Source organism: Strix uralensis, chromosome 8 (genome assembly GCF_047716275.1).
Source record: "Strix uralensis isolate ZFMK-TIS-50842 chromosome 8, bStrUra1, whole genome shotgun sequence".
Lineage (NCBI taxonomy): Eukaryota > Metazoa > Chordata > Aves > Strigiformes > Strigidae > Strix > Strix uralensis.
The window spans coordinates 22,047,189-22,070,620 of record NC_133979.1 but is presented as its reverse complement, the minus strand read 5'-3'; positions in this window follow the sequence as shown (position 1 = coordinate 22,070,620).

Here is a 23,432-nt window from a genome sequence, read left to right as displayed (position 1 = left end):
AAGAATACTCAAGAAATATTATTCAAAAATGCTTTCATGAAACATTCCCGATGTTTTCATTAAATAACTTCATAAAGCATTAAAAATACATACCACAGGCACAACTCCAGAAGTCACTAAAATCAGCTCCTGTGCTTATGACAAGTGCCCTCAGTCACTATAATTTTGACAAGGCTGTCTCAGCATCTGCTTACAAAGCCCTAGCCTCTACAGGCCTTAGTTCCCTAATTCTCGTCACAAACCAAAACCATCCTTCCCCAAACCCCCAACGCACATTACCATTATTCTGCAGTGGCTTAGATACTCACACATTGTCTTTCTGTGGTCAAAATCAGCAGCAAGTGATTAAGACTAGTGATAGATTAGATGATCAGAGTCCCCCAGAACAACAGGGGCCACGACCACCACTCATACACATGGTGGCCACAGCTACAAACCCATAACCAAGACCATGCTGGACCCCAGCATCATGAGCCTTCCTTGACAAAGAAACAGGTCTTTGATCAAGGAAGATTTTCCTTTTAGTGCTCAAAACCTGGAGCTTCACTGTCACAATGCAACAGGGAATAGCTTGCTAAACCCCAAATAGCTCCCAACAGTTACAAGCCAACAACCCACATGAGCAGTGGGGCTCCCACCTGACACTAACCATGAGTCAGCCATCACAGCCATGGGCTGAGGCAGGTCTCAGGGCAGTGGTATTCCCCTGCTCCAAACACCTCTGGGGTGAGTTGTCAGACATCTTGTACCAAATGGCTGTGGGAAGGTGCTGGCAGCTGGGGCTGCAGGGGCGGCCTCTGTGAGGAGAGGCTGGGGCTGCCCTGTGCCAGCAGCTGCGGGTTCCACAACAGCCCCACAGCAGGGCACAGCTGAGTCCCTCAGCCAAGCTGGTGGTACCCCTGTGAAAAATATTTAAAGGGCAAAACACTGCCTGGAAGCAAGGCAAAAAGCATGAGAAAAAGCCCTGCAGCCACCCAGGTCAGAGAAGGAGAGGAGGAGAAGGCACTCCAGGCACCAGAGTGAGTATTCACCTGCAGCCCACAGAGGACCCCACATTGGAGCAGGTGGAGATGCCCTGAAGGAAACTGCAGCCCATAGAGAGCCCACTCAGGAGAAGGGAGGACAGTGAGGAGGAAGGAGCAGCAGAGAGGAGCTGTCATGGACTGACTGTAATCCCCTATCCCACCCTGCCCCCCCCCCCCCCACCCCCCCCCCATCACTCAGTGTGATGTTTTAATTCCCTGTATTTCTCACCATCCAACTCTACTTTAACTGGCAATATATTACTATTCTTTAAACTGATTCTGTTTTTCCTATGATGATAATTGGTAAATAACCTGGTCTTTATCTCAACCTACAAACTGCTTTATCCTACTTTCTCACCTTGTTCTGTTGACAGGGGGAGCAAGCGAGCAGATGGGTGGGCATTTGGCTGCAGTACAAGGTCAGCCCACCACACATCTCCAGCAAACTGCCTTGATGATGTGACATTCCACAACTACTACCAGTTTGCAGTAATTCTGCAGAGATAAACATTTGCTGAAAATTTCTCCAATGCTACGTGATGCTTGTTTCATGAATCCAGATACAATAGCATGACAAGGAGGACAGCTGGACAATACTGTTTCTCTCCCCATCTCAACCTCCTGTTGTTGTGCTGGGGCAACTGCCAGGGCTGCTGCAAAAATGGTGTAGTGCTTGCAAAGGGATTGCCTTGCAAAGCCATAGCCATCTCTCAGTGGAATTTCAAGTATACATCTGCAAGCCTCTGTATCTGCCTGTATTTTTCTCAGCTAGTCTTGCATCACACTGTTTCAGTCATGCTGAAAGCAGGACCAGCAAGTCAATCAAAAAGAGCTAGTGCTCAGGGGATAACAAAGGAGAATCACATGAATTTATGAGATTGCAGCATATGCAAATACAACAGCTTGCAGGCAGCTTCTACTGGATATGGGGGGAATAGCATAACCCACAAAGATCACGAGAAGGATAAGACACCAGTTAAGAATACCAATCACTTAATACAGGAAACCCTACTATCTGAAAAGAAATACTGACTGTAGTAGGGCTGGGGTTGGTTTGTTTGTAGGCACGTGTTCTTATCAGTCTTCACAAACCACAAGAATTCAGTATGAAGCAGGCTGCCAAGTTCCAGCAGCTCTGGAAGCCCACACTTCTGTTTCCTCATGCATGGACAATGCATAGAGGTGCACTTGGGGTGCTGAGCCAAATTTAGTGCATCAGGGGGCCAGTTCTGGCTGAAATGACTTATCAAATTAGAATGTTACTTAAGCCAACAAAGCAAGGATTCTTAAAAGATTAAAAAATTAATTTTAAGATGTATCTGAAGCTCCAACTTCAAATGTATCTAGTTGGAAGTGGACCTCAAGAAATAATCAACTATACATACATTATTCCTGACAAATACTTGCCTAACCCAGTCTAAAAAACCCTTCAGAAAAAGCTCCACCACCTTTTCATGGGTGATAAGTCTTCTCTCTGCTTGGAGAGAAATGGTCCTCTGGACAGAAGTCAGAGCCAATTAAAAAAATTATAAAACAAGACAGATGGTGAGCACATGTAAATACTCATTGTACAAATAAAGAAAGGCAATTATAATAGTGTGATCACTGAAAATCCCTCACACAGGGGGAATTATCCTGACACAAAGATGCCTCACTAGTCAGTTCAACTAAGCCTTGAACCCAAATTATACTTGCACTTGCTTCTGTGGTATTTATTCATATTCTGCACACTGACCCTTTCCTAAACTAATCTTTCCTTAAAAGTACTAGTAAGTCTTACTCAACCCAGCTATCTCCACCTCAGCCATGGGCAAAGACAGCTTGCTTGCTTCACTTGATGTCATTCTCATTTATTTTTGCATTCTCATCAGCCCTTGGAGAGGCTCATGGGCAGCCCCTGGCAAATTGCTCAAATCTTTTCTCTTCCCTATGCCAACATTTTAAAGGTTCCCTTTGATCCTAGCTGCAAGTGTAGGACGACTAAACCTCACCAGGCTAGTAGATGCTACAAAAATAAATCACAAGTTTTTTCATTGCCCTCAAGGACCCTCAGCATTTTCTGGAGTGTATCTTCTCATAGCCACTCTTTTAGCTCTAGTTAGTTTTCAGTTCCAGTCCAGTTCAGTATAACCCTGAATTCTGGCAGGAAGTCACATGGGTAAGCACAAGTGCACTTATTTAAAAAAATTAAGTATTTACACACACACTATTCACTCTCATTCTTTAGTCACAAATAATATGTCTTTCCTGCTAAATTAACACATCTTTCAACATCTTTATAATAAACCACATTAAATCCCTGCACCCAAATCCATTCTGATTTTACAGCCAAATCACCTTTTTGTTGTGGATGTTTTGCTTGGGTAAAGTTGTCTTAAATTTAGTTTGCACTACAGTTATTAAGTCATGCAGTGGTATTTTTTTCTTATGCTTCTCTTGGTATTAAACCAAGGAGACTAGATGAATAAAGACATGTTTCAGCCTCTAGTGATTTGATTTATATTTGGATACATTATTATTTTTAGCCATACAGAGTCATAAGTATTCTGCATATCAAATTAGAAACAGACACCAGGTTTTGGAAAAACTAGAAAAAACTTTTTGCTCCAGTATGAGAAATAGAATACCCTAAATCCAATACAGCTACCAACCTGGCATAAACTTTAAAACAATTGGATTTATAGAACTTTTTTACAGCTTTAACGTGCAGACATAGCAGAAAATTTTCATTCTCATTGATATCCTGCAGCTGTCTTCTGCAATTTACACATGCTAAATGCTTGTGTTCCTGAATTAAAAAGAAGTTAAGAACTATTTTCCTGAGGTCTAGATTTCTAATTAATGTGGTTTTACATGCATAGGAAATAGTAAGCAGTGGGGTGGGAGATACTAAGTCTAGAGACATAAAGGCGTGAGCCCAAACTAACTAGAGAGGGGAGCTGAGGATTACAGCAGGGCCCATCCCACAGTACCTGATAAGGAGAGCAGGGCAGCTCCGGAGATGGCAGCCAACTTTAACCATGACCTCCATCCATCAGGTAAGTTCGTGGTGATGAGACAGGTCTGAGGTCAAGCTTGGTGGTCAATCCACACGTCAGACACAATCTAGAGATTGTCAGACAGACCCATAGTAACAGGACAGCTCTGCCACCAAGCCAGGAAGCCCATACATGGGCCAGGGTCCACATCAGCAGGGTCCACCAACAGGGACAAACACAGCTGTAGCTAAAGTAGAAACCAACACCTCTACAGCATCACTCAAAAGAAGACTAATGGGCCTGGGCTGAGCTTAAATAGTGCTCCTGGGCCCATGGGCAGGGCTAACAGGCCCCAGGTGATGCTCATCTGGGTCATTAACACCTATTAGTGCCTCAGGGCATCTGACAAGAGGTTCCCTGAAATTAGTGGGAGGTTGCCTTCTTGAAGCTCACTGTCTGAAGAAGCACATCATTCACCCTGAAGAACTACAGCTAGTGAGGAATAAATCTTAATCTGTTATTAGTGCTCCCATTTAACGTGATATCATTAAAGAAAATCAGAAAATTAACTTTTGGTTGGTGAAAATGGGGCAAATGAAGTTGCTTATATCTCTCGGTCTGGCTAAATCCTTTCTCCATGACAATTTAATAGATCTTAATAGTTAGAATTTTTTTTTTTTCCCAGTATTTGTGGGGAAAGAATTTTGCTCAAAGGACAGCAAGCCCTCAGTAAAAAGTAAAAGTAAAATTACTTGTCTCTTTCTAACAGGACAGGTTTCCACTGAACTCATTCTACGCCACTACTCAATGTGTTGTACAAAAGAGACAGGTGATTTTCTTATCTACAAGACATTCAGAATGCCGCTAAGATTGTGCTCAGGTATAAATGGAAAAAAGAAAAAAACCCGCAAGTCATTTCACCCAAGGAGAATCAATCTCTTCCAGAATCAATCAGGTCTCTGCAAAGGCAACTGCTTTACAGCAACCAGAAAACCAATAAAATTCAGAGAAAGTTCCTACTGGCAGATATCTCTCATAAACACACCTCTCATATATGTTCAGATGGCTGAGGTTGTTTATACTATCTTCCGTCTGAGCAATTTCTCCATTACTGTGTTTTTCCTTGTAGTTACTGGGTTTGGCTGTCAGCAGAATTTATTTTCAATGGGTTTAAATTTTTTTTAAAAAAGTCAAATGTAACATGGCCACTATTCAATACATAGTGATTCCTGCCCTCTTTCTAGCAAAGCACACATTTGTAACAGTGACCCAAGCTATCTCTCTGGGGCCAGAGAATAAAGGTCACCTTCTTAATAAGTCTTGTGTGTTTTCTGAACCCTGCTGTTGGAGCCATTTGGAGACACTGCAGATGGTGAGCTACCACAGCAAAGAAAGGAGGAATAATTTCAAAAGCTAGTCCAAAACTCTCTTAGCACAAACACCCTATCCTTAACCCCTCGCATAATTTGATTCATTTTGAACATAATATAGTCTGGCCTTTCAAATACCTTTTAAAATTAATTTTCTTCCTGTTTCCTACTTTTTATTCTCCACATCGGACAAACTTTTTGTACATTAGGAGGGAGCAGTCTAACCTATACAAGCATTAGCACCACTCAGCATTTTAAATCTGTAGAATCTGGAGCAATTAACTCAGAGTAACAGTTTATTTCACAGTGTTTTGGAAATGACACAGTGTGCAGACAGTTTCATAGCTCATCAGTTTTAGAACATTTTATAAACAAGTGCTTGTAATTTAAGATCAATTATGATCTCACTCATATATGATTTTCTAATGAAGTCAAATGATGAAATAATCATTTGAAAGATATTTTTAATTCCCAGTTAGAAAACCAGTAGTAAATCTAAAAACTCTTAACATGTTTCCAACAGTTCTTTCTTTAGTGCTTTTGGCTTATTACTGAAGGCAGATTTTTATTTATCTGCAAAATACTCTTGTGTCTAAAAGTGATGTGTCACAAATGGAAGAAAGTTCATTTTGGTTGGATGTTTAAATCAGTTTGTTTTCTGCAAATTTACAGTATTTGGTGAACATATTTTTAAATTCTTCATAGCCCTTTTTAATAGACAGTATTTATTACCAGCACACTTCTGATTAAAACTAGCTTTTTCATTTTTTAATTTCACACATATTATAGGACAGTTGTATTTTAGCCTGACTATACTCATATCTTGAGTTAGCACAAAGCAACCAAATGGTCTGCATGCAAAATTCAGTGCAATGTTGTCCTAGTTTTAACACAGTTGGAGGACAGATAAAACAAATGACTCAGGGATATTCTGAGTAGTGGTAAACAGAAGATAACTGCTAGTGCATGAACAAAGCCATTACTTCCCTGTTCCCCTGTAATTTGATTTAAAAATTAAAATTGGATAATTACTCTATGACTCTTTTGTCAATGCCAGAATTAAAAATGTTAAGACAATAGCAAACATTTCTCCAAAACCATGCTAGGACTATTTTTTTTCTTGTCAGTTTATGTTAAAAACAACTGTATACTCAAATTCTCACTTTTAGTGTTTACAAATATCTTCTAGTGGCAGTTAACAGTGCTTGTTTACATGGACAAAGAGCCCACAAAGACTATGTCTGTACCTTTTAGAGCATTTCCTGCAAAGTGGTGATCCCATTTAACACCCGCCCATGAAGAGATGCTGAGCCTCTGCTACAAATGGGTTCCTCAACAAGGCAGACCTGTGATGTGGCTTAAACAGCCACATCTGTTGCAGGGATTAAAATCACCCTGCAGCAGCAGTTACACAATATTTGGCTGTGAAACGCTGAGTAACATTGAGAGAAAGCCTCTGAGATGTTGAAAAATGAAGAGTCAGTACTTGTGAGGCAGCGGGGTTTGAGATGTTTAGTGCGTGCTGCCCAGACTTAAATTACTAGCTGATACAAGCTTGAGAAAAGAGTTGTGGCCATATCCCCTTTCCATTCCCTAAGGCAAGTTCTACTGGAACATTTAACTTGCACGTTAGAGGAGCCAAGATTGTTGGAACTCTTTGTGTGACCTTCTAGCATGCCAAGTAGAAGAAAATAATAGATGTAAAGAAAATAGGAAAAAGCTAGAAACCAACAAATGATGCAATGTAAGTTAAAATACAAAAAACAAAAGTTTGACGGCCGTGGATAAAAATAGGAGCCTTTGTCCCTTAGGCTTGTGTTTCTAGACTAACATAACAGAGTTAGTGAAGTTATAAGGAAAAGATGTGTTAATAGGCACAGCCCTACAAGAATTATAAATAATGAAATCCCATATGTAATTTACCTGGTTTCAAGTTTCCCTACAAATTGCAAGTGTGGAGGAGTTCCATGGGATATTTTCTAGAGTTCACACACTTTTCAAGAGACTGGAGGATCCATTCCAATAGACTGTTACTTCAGTCCTGTGGAACGAACTAGCTATGCATACCTCTTCACCTTTTAAAAAGATGCCCTTACAAACTAAGCATTCCTTCTGCTATTTGCCTCTTTGCTGCTGCCAGTGTCATGAAAAGTGAGGGTTGGCAACAATGGAAGAGAACAGCAGCTTTGGGTCATTTGTCTTCATCGCTTTTTCCTGTTTGTAGAAAGGGTTGCTATGCTAGTGTGTAAGCATAACAGATTAGACTTTTGACAAGATGCAGGCTCAGAGAGAGAAGTTTAAAATTCAATTTAGTTTAGCTTGCTTTCAGAACCCCTGAAGTTTGCATCAGTCCTAAACAATACATCTAACAGCACTTGATGGAGAAACTCTGCCATGTGTCTTTCTACTCTCGTCAAAACTTAAAGCCAAGTCAGGAAGAAAGAAGACTTTGCTCCAAAACTCAACACCTAAAACTATATACAAGTCTTTTGTTCTTTATGTAGCAAGTGCAAATCCAAAATTAGTCTCTTTCCTAAGAATAATCCAGATTGACACTGTGATATGGTGAAAAAGAGACCAACCCATCAACCAAAAGAGAAAGCAGTGGTTTACACAGCCACTGAAATTTTAACTTTCTTGAGTATTCTTCATCCATAAAGTCACTCCGCAGTGTGGGGCCTTTACCACTGGACACAAGGACCCCATCACCTATTCTTGCTGTCGATGCAATTCTATCTCAAAAGACTCATGCACACAGAAAACAAGGACTTTGTTACAAAGACCTTACCATCTGTATGATGCAGCTGAAGAGCTTTATACCTAATGACAGGATCTGCTAAGATGAGCTCTGAGTATAGGAAGTCCTCAGGTTGCAAAATCCACTTGTCCCATACTGCAAAAGAACTAGGGGAAGTTGACGTGTTTCACTTGCAAAATAATACTCATGCAATAGTAAGGCAAGATGGAAGAAGTTTCAAAATCCATCCAATAATTTTGTTGTAGAACTTGGGAGTAGTATTCTAAGAATAAAATTCCTGGAGACAAAAATGAGACACGAGACAGGGACTGAGACCCCTTTCATAATGAAATCACAGTTTTTTTCCTGGGTGAGTGCTTTGGGGAACAGATGCTTACGGTGTTTCTAACCTGCCTGCAGACTGACGGCTGACCTCCACGTAGGGATAATGTAGAGGAGGTAGTGGCTTCTGCTCCTTATAAAAACATGCTTTTGGTCTGGGTCATGTTTAGCCAAATGCCACAAACTCCACAATGAGGAAAGTCACACCACCTCCGGCAGTACTGGGGATTCAGTAGAGGCCCTTAAGAGACAGCCTTACATTTCAAGCGAGCTTTTGTCTCAAATTTACTCATGAGCACAGGACTAAATATACCATAGGACATATACTGGGGATGAACAGCTCAGTGACTCTCCATCAGGTTTACAGTGCAGTAAGGCTGGCTTTAATCTGTGTCATAACACAGCAGGCTTCAAGGGACCACGTACCATTCAAGCACAGAAAGACTGAATGAGTGGGCTACAGACTTCTCTGTCCCCTTCCTCGTCTCCCGATCACAAGTTGAGCTACAAACTCCAAAGCCATTCCCAGAATATGGCAGTGACTTTAATAGACTGGCTCAAATCCTAACCTGTCAATTCAGATCTGACTGGGTCATTATTAAGTTATTAAGTAACAAAGAGTATGGCAAAAGTGTTAGTGGGTGCTGAAGCAGGCATCCATATCATGCTGTTACTTATTAACACTATCTGTGGCAGTGAGAAGCTGCAACAAGATCCACTAGCCAAGTCTCAGGCAGGTGCTGCCAGGTAGCATTGTTTGCCCTATCCCCACAGACACTGGCTTGCTGAATATTTAAGTGTCACGTACTGGTCACTAGCAAGAAATATTTTTTAAAGGAAAGTTGAATTAGTTTCATATAAAACAACAACTACTTACATTTTCTCTAGCTGCTAGTAATTTTGATTAGGAAAAAACAGCCAACCCTTTTACTGCTTGCATAATTAAAGAATCACACTGTTCTTCCTGTGGTTTTTCATGCTTATGATTTTCCATGGTAATCCATTAAGTGTTAGGGTATTAGCAGGGATATAACACACCAGATTTAATCAACAGTACTTCTCATACATCAGCATTTGTGCTAAGAGAACTGTACATTAAATAGTGTTTTTAGTGAATTATCTGACCTTTTCCTCTCAAATCTGCACCTCCTAATTACAACTTTCCTTGTTTTGGTATAAAATATTGGCAAGGTCAAACCCTGCCACAGCACTTGCAAATTTCCTCAAGAGGCTCACAGAAATGGCCTATCTGCTTGTACAAACCATGACTGCAAATGTGTTTGGATTATCTACATATTCTGTATTCATGAGGTTTACAGTTCTAGCTTGCAGCCAGGAAAATTGCTTTGATTTTTTTGTATGTCTCTGAGCAGAAGGCAAATAAAAAATATAATATGCTTTAAACTCCTGCTACATTTCCCCCGACAATTCCTTTTCCATCAATCCTCCTGTCCTGGAATATCTCCCTGAAATTTGCTGACATGGCAGCAAAGGACATCTTCTGGTTGACATCTTTTAAAATTAATTCTACTAAAGAACATTTGTTTCTTCTCTTGTACCTAAAAGCAACTGAACTTAAACCCTAGGCCAGAGAGAAACAAATAACGAGAATAAATGATCTTCATCTTCAGCATATCATTGTTTTGCAACACGTAACTTTAAAGTCCAAATATTGAGTCCAGCCCAGCTCTTAGCTCACAGTCATCAGGCTAGTAGGAGCTGACCAAATGCATTCTTACTGACCAACAATACATTCCTCCACTTAAATTGATACAACCTCAAATCAATACAGTAGAGCTTTATGGAGTGTGCATCATGGATCTATTTCCACAAAAACGTAGGAAAAAATGTGGCCTAAAAAATAAGCCACAAATAGCTCAGCAGTTAGGGCATTCAAACAGGCCATGGAATACCTCCAAGTGTCCATCCCATTCTGAAGCAATCAGAGAGTCTATGTAAGGTCTGGAACATTGCCGGTTTGCTCCTGGAGTCTGAGCATGACTGAAGTTTGTAGAAACACTTCCAGTCCTACCAATGGGTCGGGACCAGTCTTCAAGAGTGCAACCAAGCACTAGCATCCCCAGTATGCATAAATACTGTTTGTCCTCTTATCTGAAAATCAGCTGAGAGGCAAAGATAAAAAAGCAATCTCACTGGCTGGTGCTTTACTCACTGTACCTTATGTCTGTGTCACACCTCTACCTCACCTGCCCTCCACATCCCCAGCCTATGACCGCACAGTCCTCTCCAGGCCTTTCATCAGAAAATAGACAAAATGGCATTGGAGGTTTTCAAAGTTTTTCTTCTTTTAGTATGATTCAGCTTATCTCACAGAATCACAGAATCATCTAGGTTGGAAAAGACCTTGAAGACCATCTAGTCCAACCATTAACCTAACACTGACAGTTCCCAGCTACACCATATCCCTCAGCACTGTGTCAAGCCGACTCTTAAACATCTCCAGGGATGGGGACTCCACCACCTCCTTGGGCAGCCCATTCCAACTCCTAACAACCCGTTCTGTAAAGAAATGCTTCCTAATATCCAGTCTAAACCTTTCCTGGTGCAACTTGAGGCCATTTCCTCTTGTCCTATCGCTCATTACTTGGTTAAAGAGACTCATCCCCATCTCTCTGCAACCTCCTTTCAGGTAGTTGTAGAGGGCGATGAGGTCTCCCCTCAGCCTCCTCTTCTCCAGACTAAACACCCCCAGTTTCCTCAGCCGCTCCTCATACGACATGTGCTCCAGACCCTTCACCACCTTCGTTGCCCTTCTCTGGACACGCTCGAGTAATTCAATGTCCTTTTTGTAGTGAGGGGCCCAAAACTGAACACAGTAATCGAGGGGCAGCCTCACCAGTGCCGAGTACAGGGGTAAGATCACTTCCCTGTCCCTGCTGGCCACGCTATTTCTGATGCAAGCCAGGATGCCATTGGCCTTCTTGGCCACCTGGGCACACTGCTGGCTCATGTTCAGTCGGCTGTCAATCAACACCCCCAGGTCCCTCTCTGACTGGCAGCTCTCCAGCCACTGCTCCCCAAGCCTGTAGCGCTGCTGGGGGTTGTTGTGACCCAAGTGCAGCACCCGGCATTTGGCCTTATGGAAGCTCATACAGTTGGCCTCAGCCCATCGCTCCAGCCTGTCCAGATCTCTCTGCAGAGCCTCCCTACCCTCGAGTAGATCAACACTCCCACCCAACTTGGTGTCATCCACAAACTTACTGAGGGTGCACTCGATCCCCTCGTCTAGATCATCAATAAAGATGTTAAACAGGAGTGGCCCCAAAACCGAGCCCTGGGGGACACCACTCATGACCGGCCACCAACTGGATTTAACTCCATTCACCACAACTCTTTGGGCCCAGCCATCCAGCCAGTTTTTTGCCCAGCAAAGTATATGCCCATCCAAGCCACGAGCAGCCAGTTTCATCAGGAGAATGCTGTGGGAAGTAGTGTCAAAGGCCTTACTGAAGTCAAGGTAGACAACATCCACAGCCTTTCCCTCATCCAATAAGCAGGTCACCCTGTCGTAGAAGGAAATCAGGTTTGCCAAGCAAAACCTCAGCCTTTTCCTCATCACTTGTTACCATGTTTCCTCCTGCGTCTAGCAGGGGATGGAGGCTCTCCCTGGTCTTTCTGCTGTTGAAGTACTTATAGAAACTTTTCTTGTTATCTTTGACTGCTGAAGCCAGATTAATTTCTAGCTGGGCTTTAGACCTCCTGATTTCTGCCCTGCATAGCCTCACAGCATCTTTGTAATCATTGTGAGTCGCTAGACCCTTCTTCCAAAGGCCATAAACTCTCCTTTTCTCCCTGAGTTGCAGCCAAAGCTCCCTGTTTAGCCAGGGTGGTCTTCTCTGCTGCCGGCTTCTCTTACTGCACCTGGGGACAGACTGCTCCTGTGCCATTAAGACTTCCTTCTAAAAGAGTATCCAGCCTTCCTGGACCCCTATATCCTTCAGGACCGTCTCCCAGGGGATTCTGTCAAGCAGCCTAAACAAGTCAAAGTCAGCCCTTTGGAAGTCCAGGATGGCAGTTCTGCTGCCCCCATCTCATTTCCAGGTAGATCAATTATGGCTGGGCAAAGGCTTTTCAGACATAAAGTCTACTACAGGAGCCTGTAACACTATTTTTCTTCCTAAAAAACTGCATAGCCAGTTTAATCTAGGAGAAGATTCATCTACTGTGATTAAGAATACTGAAATCCCCATCCTTCTTCTTCATTTTGTGTCTTCATTTCGTATTCTAGCTCTAAATACCTGACCTGAATTTCAGTAGGATGCTAGCATGACTCTGGGTCTCCCTGAGGAACAAGGGGGTATTTTAACCCTGGCCCATCACTACTTCTGGAATACTAATATTTTTTGCTGTGTGCATTCCAGTCCATTTAATAATTATATGCACCATTTTGAGGTGCAAAATCCAGGACATAATGCAGAGTACAGTTGGCACATTTGCACTTAAGAGAATATCATAGATACTAGAGTCAAACTCGCACCCTGCTGGAATTTTAACAGCTTTTCCCCCATGAAAAGATTTCAATAGCATTATGTTATTGGTTCATTTTGTCCCTCTATGACTTACGTCAGTAATCATGCTTTAATAAAAGAGAGTGCTTGTTTAGAAGACAGTAAAGGGAAGCTGTTTTCTTGATTTAGTTTACAATTTGGAAGGGCTTCAATAAATACAGTACACCAAGTGCTGAAGCAAAACAGATTAAGAAAGAGGCCTTCTTTCCATGCAACACGGAATGACATTTACAGATGTACGTCCACAGCACACAGTACTAACAACCGAGTAAGGACAACAGTCTGTTTAGCACCGTCTTCGATACAATGTGTTCCCTTTGAAGCTTAAAATCTCAATAGACAATGCAGAAGAAAAAATTGTCTCCTGCTGCCAACTATTAGTATTTTAGCCCAGTGAGGCAGCAAAGGAAGGTTTTTCTAAAGCTGTAATGACAGGTGGGTGAGAAGTGTGTTTGTCCTGGATGCAGAGTGAAAAATGAAGGTAAATGTAGCCATGTTCACTGCCTGCTGCCGCTGCCACCAGGGAGGGCAAGCTGCAAGCTGCCTGTCTTTTCTCCTCTAAACAGTTACAAGGAGACTAGCATCTAAAAAGAGTCCACAAAGGGCTACCACTCTGGCAGCTCCATGAACTAGATTTAGAGGAGGCGCCTGAAGGGCAGCAAGCCCATGCTATCAGCACACAGCAGCACTGCCGCCTGTCTCCCTGCCAGCCGGTGCAAAGGACAGCCAGGAATTCCCCACAAGCTGCTGTCACAGCTTTGGTATTCAGAGCAGACAGCCAGAGAAGATGCTGAGAAGCAGGGTCAAGGGATAACCAAAAATCCTGAGTTCTGAAAGATGAGGAGAAAGAAATAGTGAGGATCAAAGGTAGGAAAGAAGGCATTGGAAGGATAAGACAACCTGGAACTTGACCACTAAAAAAATGATTGTTAAAAGCAGCAAAGTGCAAATTTGCTGAAGTGAGACTGCAAAAGACATGTTCGGTGGAGATTCAGGAAGAACAGAGGAATGGGCTGTATAAAACATTCTCAGAAATGTGGAAGCAAAAGCATGGGAAGACATGAGAAATGTGAAAATTTGCTCCTAGTCTGAAGTAATTTATTTTAGTGTGATATGTGAGCCTGTTGAATGCTGATGGGAAGGAGATAATCAAATAGGCTATTTCTTTAAGAAAAACTCCCTTCTGTATTACAGCTTCCTTGCAACTCAGTGGTAAGTGTTTGAACAAGACAAACCAACACACATAAGTCACTTCTCAGCAGAGCAAATGAACTCACAGTTCCTTATGCACTGGGTAGATTGCTGTCTGTACCTGAGCTACCTAACCTGAAGCTCATTCAGGCATCTCCATGCTGCACTGCAGTCAGTTCATTACCATAGCATTAGCATAACCAAAGTCTGAGAAATATGAGACTTTACAGGTACCTGTCCACCTTCAAATCCAGAAGGCTTGCCATCTTCTCACTAATCTGTTGTACAGGCTACTGTACTTCATAAAACTGATTTGGGGGAGATGAAAAAAAGCTATTTGTTGTCATAGAAACAGTAGGACTTTGTGCTACTGTGCAGGCTATGTGAGGATATTATTGTTTGGCCTTTTTCCAGGCAAACAGATTGAGAAACACTAAAAAGCTTTATAAAAAGCCCCTGAAATTTTGCCAAACAATCATATCTACAATTTCCACAAACATATTCAAATGTTTACCAATTATTGTGGATAAATTTGAAAAGCCCTGGGTATGGGAAACACTGTTGAAAAAAATACATTCTTGACCCCCCAAAAAACCTAAGCAATAGACATCTTGTAAGGATACAGGAAATGTCCAAAAATCCATAATCAGTTATGAAGAGGCAATTAAAACAACAGACAGTTTTCCTCAGTTCCCACAACTTAGCTGAGGCTAATATTTTAAAAGCCTATAGTTAGCATGGTAATTAAGGTTAATACCACAAAAGCAGATATCCCGAGGGCTTAACAGCTGCCAAAAAGCACCACTAACTGAGAGAAAGGTAAGGTGTTTATGACTTTTCCTTTACTTTATGTTCTTTGTAACTGGAGAATAAGTGTCAGTAAATCTTTAAACAGAACTTGTAGTAGTGACCAAACCTCCTAACACTCCAGGTAAACAGCTGTGTTCCCCTAATAGCTCCAGAGGAAGACAAGTTTACACCAGAGTTACCATAGGCCACAGAAATATAGGGCAATTGGAAGTGGTTTAGATTGTCTCGTTTACTTTGCACAAAAGAGGTTTTCTTTTACTGGAACATCTTTTTTTTTTCTCCTTATAATTTTTCCTACATCATCTTCATCCTCCACTTGCAGAGCAGTATTTCTTGGTTATGACAGAGTGGAAAGATAATTCTGAAAGTGTTATTAGTTCATAGAAAAGGTGGATTTTTTAACTATCTGATTTGGCAAAACTGTGAGTATGACTAGGATAGATGATGCAAAGGTTTAGCTGTATGCTGGGCACAGGTGGGGGAAAAAAAAAGCAGTTTAGAGTATAAAGGTGACCTCCTACTCCATCTGCATTGAAACTTCACATTCTTATCACAACAGTCCAATTTTCTCTCCATCTGTTCCAAATAGTTCAAAACCCTGACCCATTTAGCATAGAAATCACCACTGCCTTGCTGGAAGCCAGACAAAATGATTCAAACAGCCTTACATGTCCTGAGTGAAGAAAAAAAAAAAATAGCCCTATGGCTTGCAAACAGGCTGTCTCTGTCATGCAGGCATGACATCATCTGACATCTATGAGTTAATATCCAACTGTTCTATTGTCCCATAAAAATATTCTCTGTTTTTCTTACTGAAGGAATCTGCTTCTATTACAGAATACATCTTACTCTGCTCCCGTCTCCACAGAAACAGTCAGAATGCCTTAGGAATTGTAAACATGCAATTATTAAACTCCCAGCTCGCTCAGGCTATGAAACTGGACAGACATGACGCTAAACTGAGCCATGAGGAAAGTAAAGCAAAACTGCTCAAGAAGCGGCTCGGATGGGAGTGCTTTTCTTACATTTAATGTCTAATTTCTCCTTGGACAACAGCCTAGAGCTGCAGCCAGCCAAACAGCCGCCTCCTATGCCAGACCAGCATCCATGCTCTATTCCAGCTTTCTTTTGCGGGTTTAGGCCCTTCATATACAACTTAATTGCTGGCTCCAGGAGCAATCTAATGCTATGCAGGAGGGCATAAGCCTTTGGGAAAAGAATAGCATACGAAAGACAAAATTGTCAGTAAAGGGCTAGTAATTTACACTGTAATAGGTTTTGTATTATGTGTATAATTACATGAAACAGAACAGCAGGGTAGATGAAAAAAAAAGCTGCCATTTTCTAGATTCGCCTTACTTCATTGACTATTCAGACTGATGCCACTTGTTACAGCTCAACAAAAGAGGGGAACTGAGAAGCCCGCGGTGATACTATTTCTGACCTAACCATAGAGTACAATCACACAGTGGCTTTTAGCCTACACTCCCCTTCAATAGCAATCCTGTGTGACCACCAGCTGTGGAAAGTTCAGCCCAAACCCTTTTTCTTTCCCTCCATATGCTGAATAAGTACTTTTTAAAGACAAAGACAAAGGGAGATTGATTATAGATATGCCACTTTTTTCCAAAAGAGGAGAAGTCATGACTTTCTCTGACTGGAAGAGGGGTAACAAAACCCCCATTTTTAAAAAAGGGAAATAAAGACCTGGGGAACTACAGGCCAGTCAGTCTCACCTCTGTGCCTGGCAAGATCGTGGAGCAGATCCTCCTGGAAAATACACTAGGGCACATGGAAAATAAGGAGATGATTGGTGACAGCCCGCATGGCTTCACTACGGGCAAATCATGCCTGACCAATTTGGTGGCCTTCTACAACGAGGTTACAGCATTTGTGAATAAGGGAAAATCAACTGACATCATCTACCTGGATTTGTGCAAAGCATTTGACACCATCCCACATGACATCCTTGTCTCTAAATTGGAGAGACATGGGTTTGACGGATGGATCACTCGGTGGATAACAAATTGGCTGGATGGTCGCACTCAAAGAGTTGCAGTCAATGGCTCGATACCCAAGTGGAGAGCAGTGGCGAGTGGTGTTCCTCAGGGGTCAGTGGTGGGACCAGTGATGTTTAACATCTTTGTTGGTGACTGTAGCTCTTCACTCGACTCCACCTAGACAGAGATGTCCTGTCACTGGAATCTGTAGACCTTATGATGATACAAACGAATAGTGACATCATCATGCAGACAAGCATGGCAAAGTCCAGTCGGTTTTGGAATTATCCCTCATTTACCAATATTATAACACAGCTATCAACTGACATGACACACTTTTACTTTGCAGAAAGTCACAGAATTATTTTAATGTGATAAATATAGTTTCATCTGGAGTACCTGGACACCACTTGGAGATGTTGAATTCAGTGAAAATACAACCATATTGCATCTAGACATTAAAAGAGCTGTAAGTCAAGTATCTTTCTTCTTTTTGTGATATACTTATCATTGTTAGCTAAAATCTAACAGGAAATTCAGGTCTATTTCAAATACATAAAATAATCACATGGGCATCCTTATACTGACTTAGGTCCCAGAAATGATAGGACAGGTTCACTTCAGGATATATGAAGCAAACTACAATAACCTAGTAAAAATCATAGTGCTCACATTATATGCATTTGTGCCATGTCTGAATATGAAAAAACAGCAAATTTATTCAGGTGAACAATTCTTCAGAATATTTTCTCAAAGCTAAAACAAAATTCTTGAAGGTTGCATGATCTTCTCATTAGATGACAGGAAAAAAAGGTGGTCTCTAAACAAAAGACAAGGAGTCAGACTGAGACGTAAGCAGCAGATATCACTGGGCTGAAGTGAACCTCTGAAATTTCTCTGCATGACAACTGCAGGCTTGTGAAATTCCTGTAGCTAAAAATTTTTCTCCTGTCATGTCCTGAAGAGGGGCTTTCCCTGGCTGGGGAATCAGTTTTCTGCAGGAAGCAAATTAATTTCATTGCAAGATTGACATCCTCCCACTCTCCCAGAAGCCACAGATTCTACGTTGGAAGACACCAGGGCCTGTTATATGGTCAGTCTGGTGAGATATTGAAAAGCCAGGTCAGATAAACTGCTTATAACTAACCAAACTGAAATTCTCAGATCTAGAGATTACTCAGATTTTGCTTAAGGAAAGAAGTAATGGGTGTCCAAGGGAGAAGCATATGCCGTGCCTGGGTCATGCAAAGAGTGCTGCAGTACCAGCTGGAAGAAATCTGGCAAGAAACTTGTGGATAACCAGAATCTGCAGCTAAGGAAAAATAAAGGGTAGACCTTGCACAATAGAGAACACTGACAGTAGATACAATTCTCCCATCCTTATGTATCATTTATATAATGCTAGAAAATTACAGTACTAACCAAAGAGGGAAAAACTGGACAGAAAACAGCTGATGTCATGAGAGTAAGGTTAAATATATCAAGAGAGTAAGGTTTAAAAAAGTATGATGCTAAAGCATCAGCTGAAAAGCTGATCTTGCAAATTTTGGCTCTTGTCTTTGCTTTTATACGAAAAGCTTGGTTTGATGTTATTTCTTCTTCTTTTTACAGATTCATAATTTATTGCTGCAATATATAAAACTTGCTGCTCATGTTTTTACAGTGGAACTTTCCCTTACAAATATTACGGAGGTTGGAAAAGGCGTATTTATCTGCCCTCTGCTGGAAACACACAGCAAAAATACAGCACTGTCAGCACTCTCACCTGCACAGTGCAAAAATGGTTCCCTTTCCACATACAGAAGACCAATTTCATAATGGATTCAGCAGTTACACGCGAATTGGATTTTGTTTAATCTACCTAGTCAAAATAAACTTTGTCTTATTTGTCCAGTATTGACTTCACTCTACCATATAAATGCTGGGATCCAATCTAATCCCACTTGAACTGGAGTAAATAACAAGTATCTCTGTGGAAATCAAGGGAATTATACTATTACAAAACTGTCTAAATGAAAGCTGAATTATACTGTTAGAAATGTACCCGGTAAATATGAACTGCCACATTCACAGATAGAGGCACTTTTTACATACTATGTTCGTCCATGTCTGTGGAAATACAGTACTGATCCAAGAGGATGAAATCCTAAATCACCTGAAATTAAAAAAAAATATGTTGCCAGAAATCTATTATTCATTATACCATTCTTCTGAAGCCATTCCTCTCCATAATCAGGATTATCTGAAATGTTTTTTTTCCTCAAGCATTTGCTTCTATTTTCTTGACTTCCATCAGTTGCTTTAGCTTTATTTTTTTTTTTTTTTTTTCTTGAGGGAAGACTCATACAGGGATTCAAGCATCTGAATGAAACATGTATTTTTCCATAACTTATTAGTGATGGCAGTCACAAGACAGAAGATTTTCTTGCAGTAGTACTACTTTTTTTAACTCAGGTCCAGCTGTGATATCCGTTAGAGCATCATCCTAACCCAGAATTCTAGCTAACATATAGGAAAAAGCCATGGTTAGTTAAAACTGACTGAAACTACCCACTAATTAGCATGCAGATTGTATTCTAAAAATCACACTGCTTCTTTTGCCTGCTCTGGATTTAGCTCATCTCCTCCTATAAGTTGATTCAGACCAGCCAAACCTCAAAGAGCCCAGATGTTTTTCCAAAAGACAACCTTTAGGATTATAAGGCATATATGCAACATTGCTCTTTGTGCTTCACTATATATATTAATTTGGTTAGTCCATATGTGGTAGCAGATCAGCATTCAGAGGGTGTATCATAATAAAAAAATGCAAAAATACTGCACTGGCCATCATGCAGCACTTTTTCTGGGCTTGGCTTCACCTAGTGAAAAGCTTCACCCTTTGTGGTTTTTTCATACTGATGGGAAATTACAACATATTCAAAACTAACACAGCGCTCTCCTAATTTTATTGTTTTACGTGATGCTTTGATCCTATTAGTCTTGTATCTATAAAAGAAATTTTTTTTAAATTGCTTTCTTCAAAGAAACATTTCACCCCCTGTGGAGGCTCTGACTGAATTGCATCCTATGGACTTCACTTTCATAACAAAACTTACACTAGAGAAACAGGATGGTAAAGCCATTTAAATAAAACATTAGCCTGTTCTTTTCTACCTTTCATGCTGTTATTGTAAATTAATTTTTAATCAGTTCCTATCCCAGATACATCCCTCCTTCAAACATACACTTATCACATACTGTTAAAAGCATTTCTAAAAGGGCAATTTAAACGAAGTGCCAAAGCTCCTCCTCAGAAGCCCTCTAATTCACATTTATCTCTGGTATCAGCTTCAACCACGATGCTCTTCCTTTTTACAAGCTTCTAGATGGGTATTCGAGCTGTGCTTTGGATTACAATTCATTTCTGCCTTCTGAGCCTGCTGAAAGGGATTCTGTATTAAACAGGAGGCTTCCAAAGCTGCAAAGAGCGGTTAGGAGTCCATCTACCATGCATATTTTAGAAAGTTCTTCCTAACATTTTCTTTGTTTTAAAGCATACAAGTATAAAAAAAACCCAGCTAGCTACTCTGCTATAAAGTTTGGTCCTGTTCTGTATGACTGAAGCTTTCTGTTACAAAAAAGAAGAGAATGAGGTCCAATATTCATAACACATAAAGGAAAAATTACAAAATACACAGCCAACACTGCTTAGCAATTGTTCTTTCATTGTAAACTCCCCTGTTGTTTCTCATTTGCCCAACTTTACTCATTCTGCCTTTATTTACCACAGGACTGTCTCCATCAGACTAAGGGGTTTTGGGGGGGAAAAAAAAAAAAAAAAAAGAAAAAAACCCCAACAAACCAAACTCAAAATCACCTGTTTCTCATCACTGAAAATTTATCACCTTCACTGGGAAGTTCTAACATGTCTACCTTTGAAGTGGGTCCAGCTGAGTATACTTTCGTTATGCTTTGTCACCACCAAATCTGCCTAAATCCTCCCAGAATCTTAACCAATGCTAGTTCAGTAAAAATGTAATGGACTTTGGGAGCTGAATTATCTGAGGAGTCTCTCCCACTGAGCATGTGCCAGCTGTTCATATCAGGCAACAAAACCATAAACTCACCAGCCTACAGACAAGGCTGCAACACTCAGGGTGGGACTTCCCAGGAGTCACTTGTCAAAGTCAAGGGTCCCCTGTGGCACAAGGGGTACTCTGGGCTTTCTGACCTCTTGAGTGTTTGGCTTTACAATTTTAACATTACATCCAGGTAGCCTTTATTATGTAATTGCACAATACATGATAGCAGTATAAGATGCATGAAAACATACATGTATTTTGCAAAAGCATTCCATATTATCACTACTTTCACTACTAGGTCAACTTCCAGTATAAAGCTTTAAAACCCTGCCATAAAAATGAACACCAAAATGAAACATTTCAGGTTAACAACTGCTTCAGAGCAGCAAAACCCTCTACTGAATCTTTCGATACTGCAGGCTGTACAATACACAAATCAGCAGCACATGTGCATGTCTGTCTGCACACGTTAATGCTACAGATACACACGAGTTCTGCACAGAACACTGCACACAAGTGACACATCCTGCAGCACAGCTCCTCATCTTTGGGGAGGGTTTCCCCCCCTTTTAGTCTGTAACAGTGTAAATGTATTAACCATCAGGATGCAATGCAAACCTCACCTTTTTCTCTGCAGCCAGGCAGGACATGACTGATGGGTGAGGCTCAGCAGAAGATCTGGGGTCTAATGGGGATTTATTCCCTTAGGACAATTCTGTGATAAGCCTGTTTATTATAGCAGTACATTTCTAAGCTATTGCCAAGGATGTCTGTGCCAATCAAATTATATAAATAAATTGCAACAGGCATGCAACTTACGACTTGACAATTTTGGACCAAAGCGAGCATATGAGGTTTACGGGCTGATTGTGTCCCGGAGGGGAAGGAGGGAAAATTTTCTTTTAAGTAACAGTGACTGAGGCAGAAGTCATACCCTTTCAATTCATGATCAGCTGATGAAAAGTGATGGCACAGCATACAACCAAGCATCATTAATCCCAGCCAGTTACTTATCTCCAGTCTATGCCCTTACTTCAACCGTTATTTCTGTTCTAAAAGTAAAATTAAATAAAACCCAGAGGGATATGGATTTTTGTAATGGCTTACACAGCTTCAGTTGACACAAGCCCTGTGCAGGATATTTCCAGAGACTTAACGTCTTACAGACAAACCCATAGATGTTAGGGATGGATGATATCTGCTAAGCCATCTGTTCTATTTCATTGCCAAGGCAAAACTGTTCCTACTGCATATTTATTTGACTTTTACATTAGTTTTAAACATTCCAGCAAATGGAGCTTCCAACTATTCCCCTGGGGAGGTTGGACTCACTACAGAATACCTTTCACTGGCAAGATATTTTTCCTGGTGTTCAGCTTAAACTTCCCCTTTTTAATTTCATCCTATGACCTTCATTGTCCTCTGTGCATGTGCAAGTTTGCATGTTTCAGCACACAGGGAAGAGAAACTGTACACATCAAGGACTGTTATGTAAACAGGTTCTAAAAGAGTAAAGGGTGCCTACACAGAGGGTCTCAGAGAAAACAGAATCTACTCTCCTCCTAGAGAATGTCAGGACAGTGAAGTCTTATGTTTCTCAGGTACAGGCTATAATTATTGCAGTGTTATCCAAAATTGCTAGTAGGAGGGGACAGACGACAGTTTCAGGACACCAACTGTTTCTTTTGTCCATATGAAAGCAGCAGTAGCAACTTGTTTCTGGGCCAGAAGCTCTGCAGGGGCACAGTAGGCAACATAGCTCCAGTTCTGTTTGTGGAGGATGGAGCTGGAGAGGCGGCAGAGACAGAGGAGAGCTGGATGCAGTCTCCCCAGTCACCAGCCAACCTTGACTTAGCACAGACTAACAACTGACCCAGCATCACACTTTCACCTGATGCTCAGACAGGTTCAGGCATAATTGCTAGTCTGTGTGAAACTCTCAGGCTAGCATTTCTCTGTACCCTTTTTGGTTTTGATTGTTACATGTCAATATTCCTTGAATGTGGAGTGCTGGTAGAAGAATACTGTGTATGTGATTTTGTACTGCTGTATATCTGCACTGACTACGTTCTACTCCCCTCAATACTGATTAAGATCTGACATCTTTAATGTTTTCCTTCATCGTTTGCTTTTAACATCTTTCTCGATGCATAGGTTGTTCTCTAATGTAAAAGACTGTTTGTTCTGTAATTAGGTTAACACAAGGGGTTTTTTTCACTTAATCAGCCTCCTATGCCCTTACTAATTTGGAGATTAGGTTAATTGAAGTTAATCCATTACAAAATTCAATGCTTATGAAGTTAATCCGTTACAAAATTCAGTGCTTATTTTTGCCCTGGTTTTAATAAGAGTTGAAGAATCCCTTCTATGTATTTAAATCTCATTG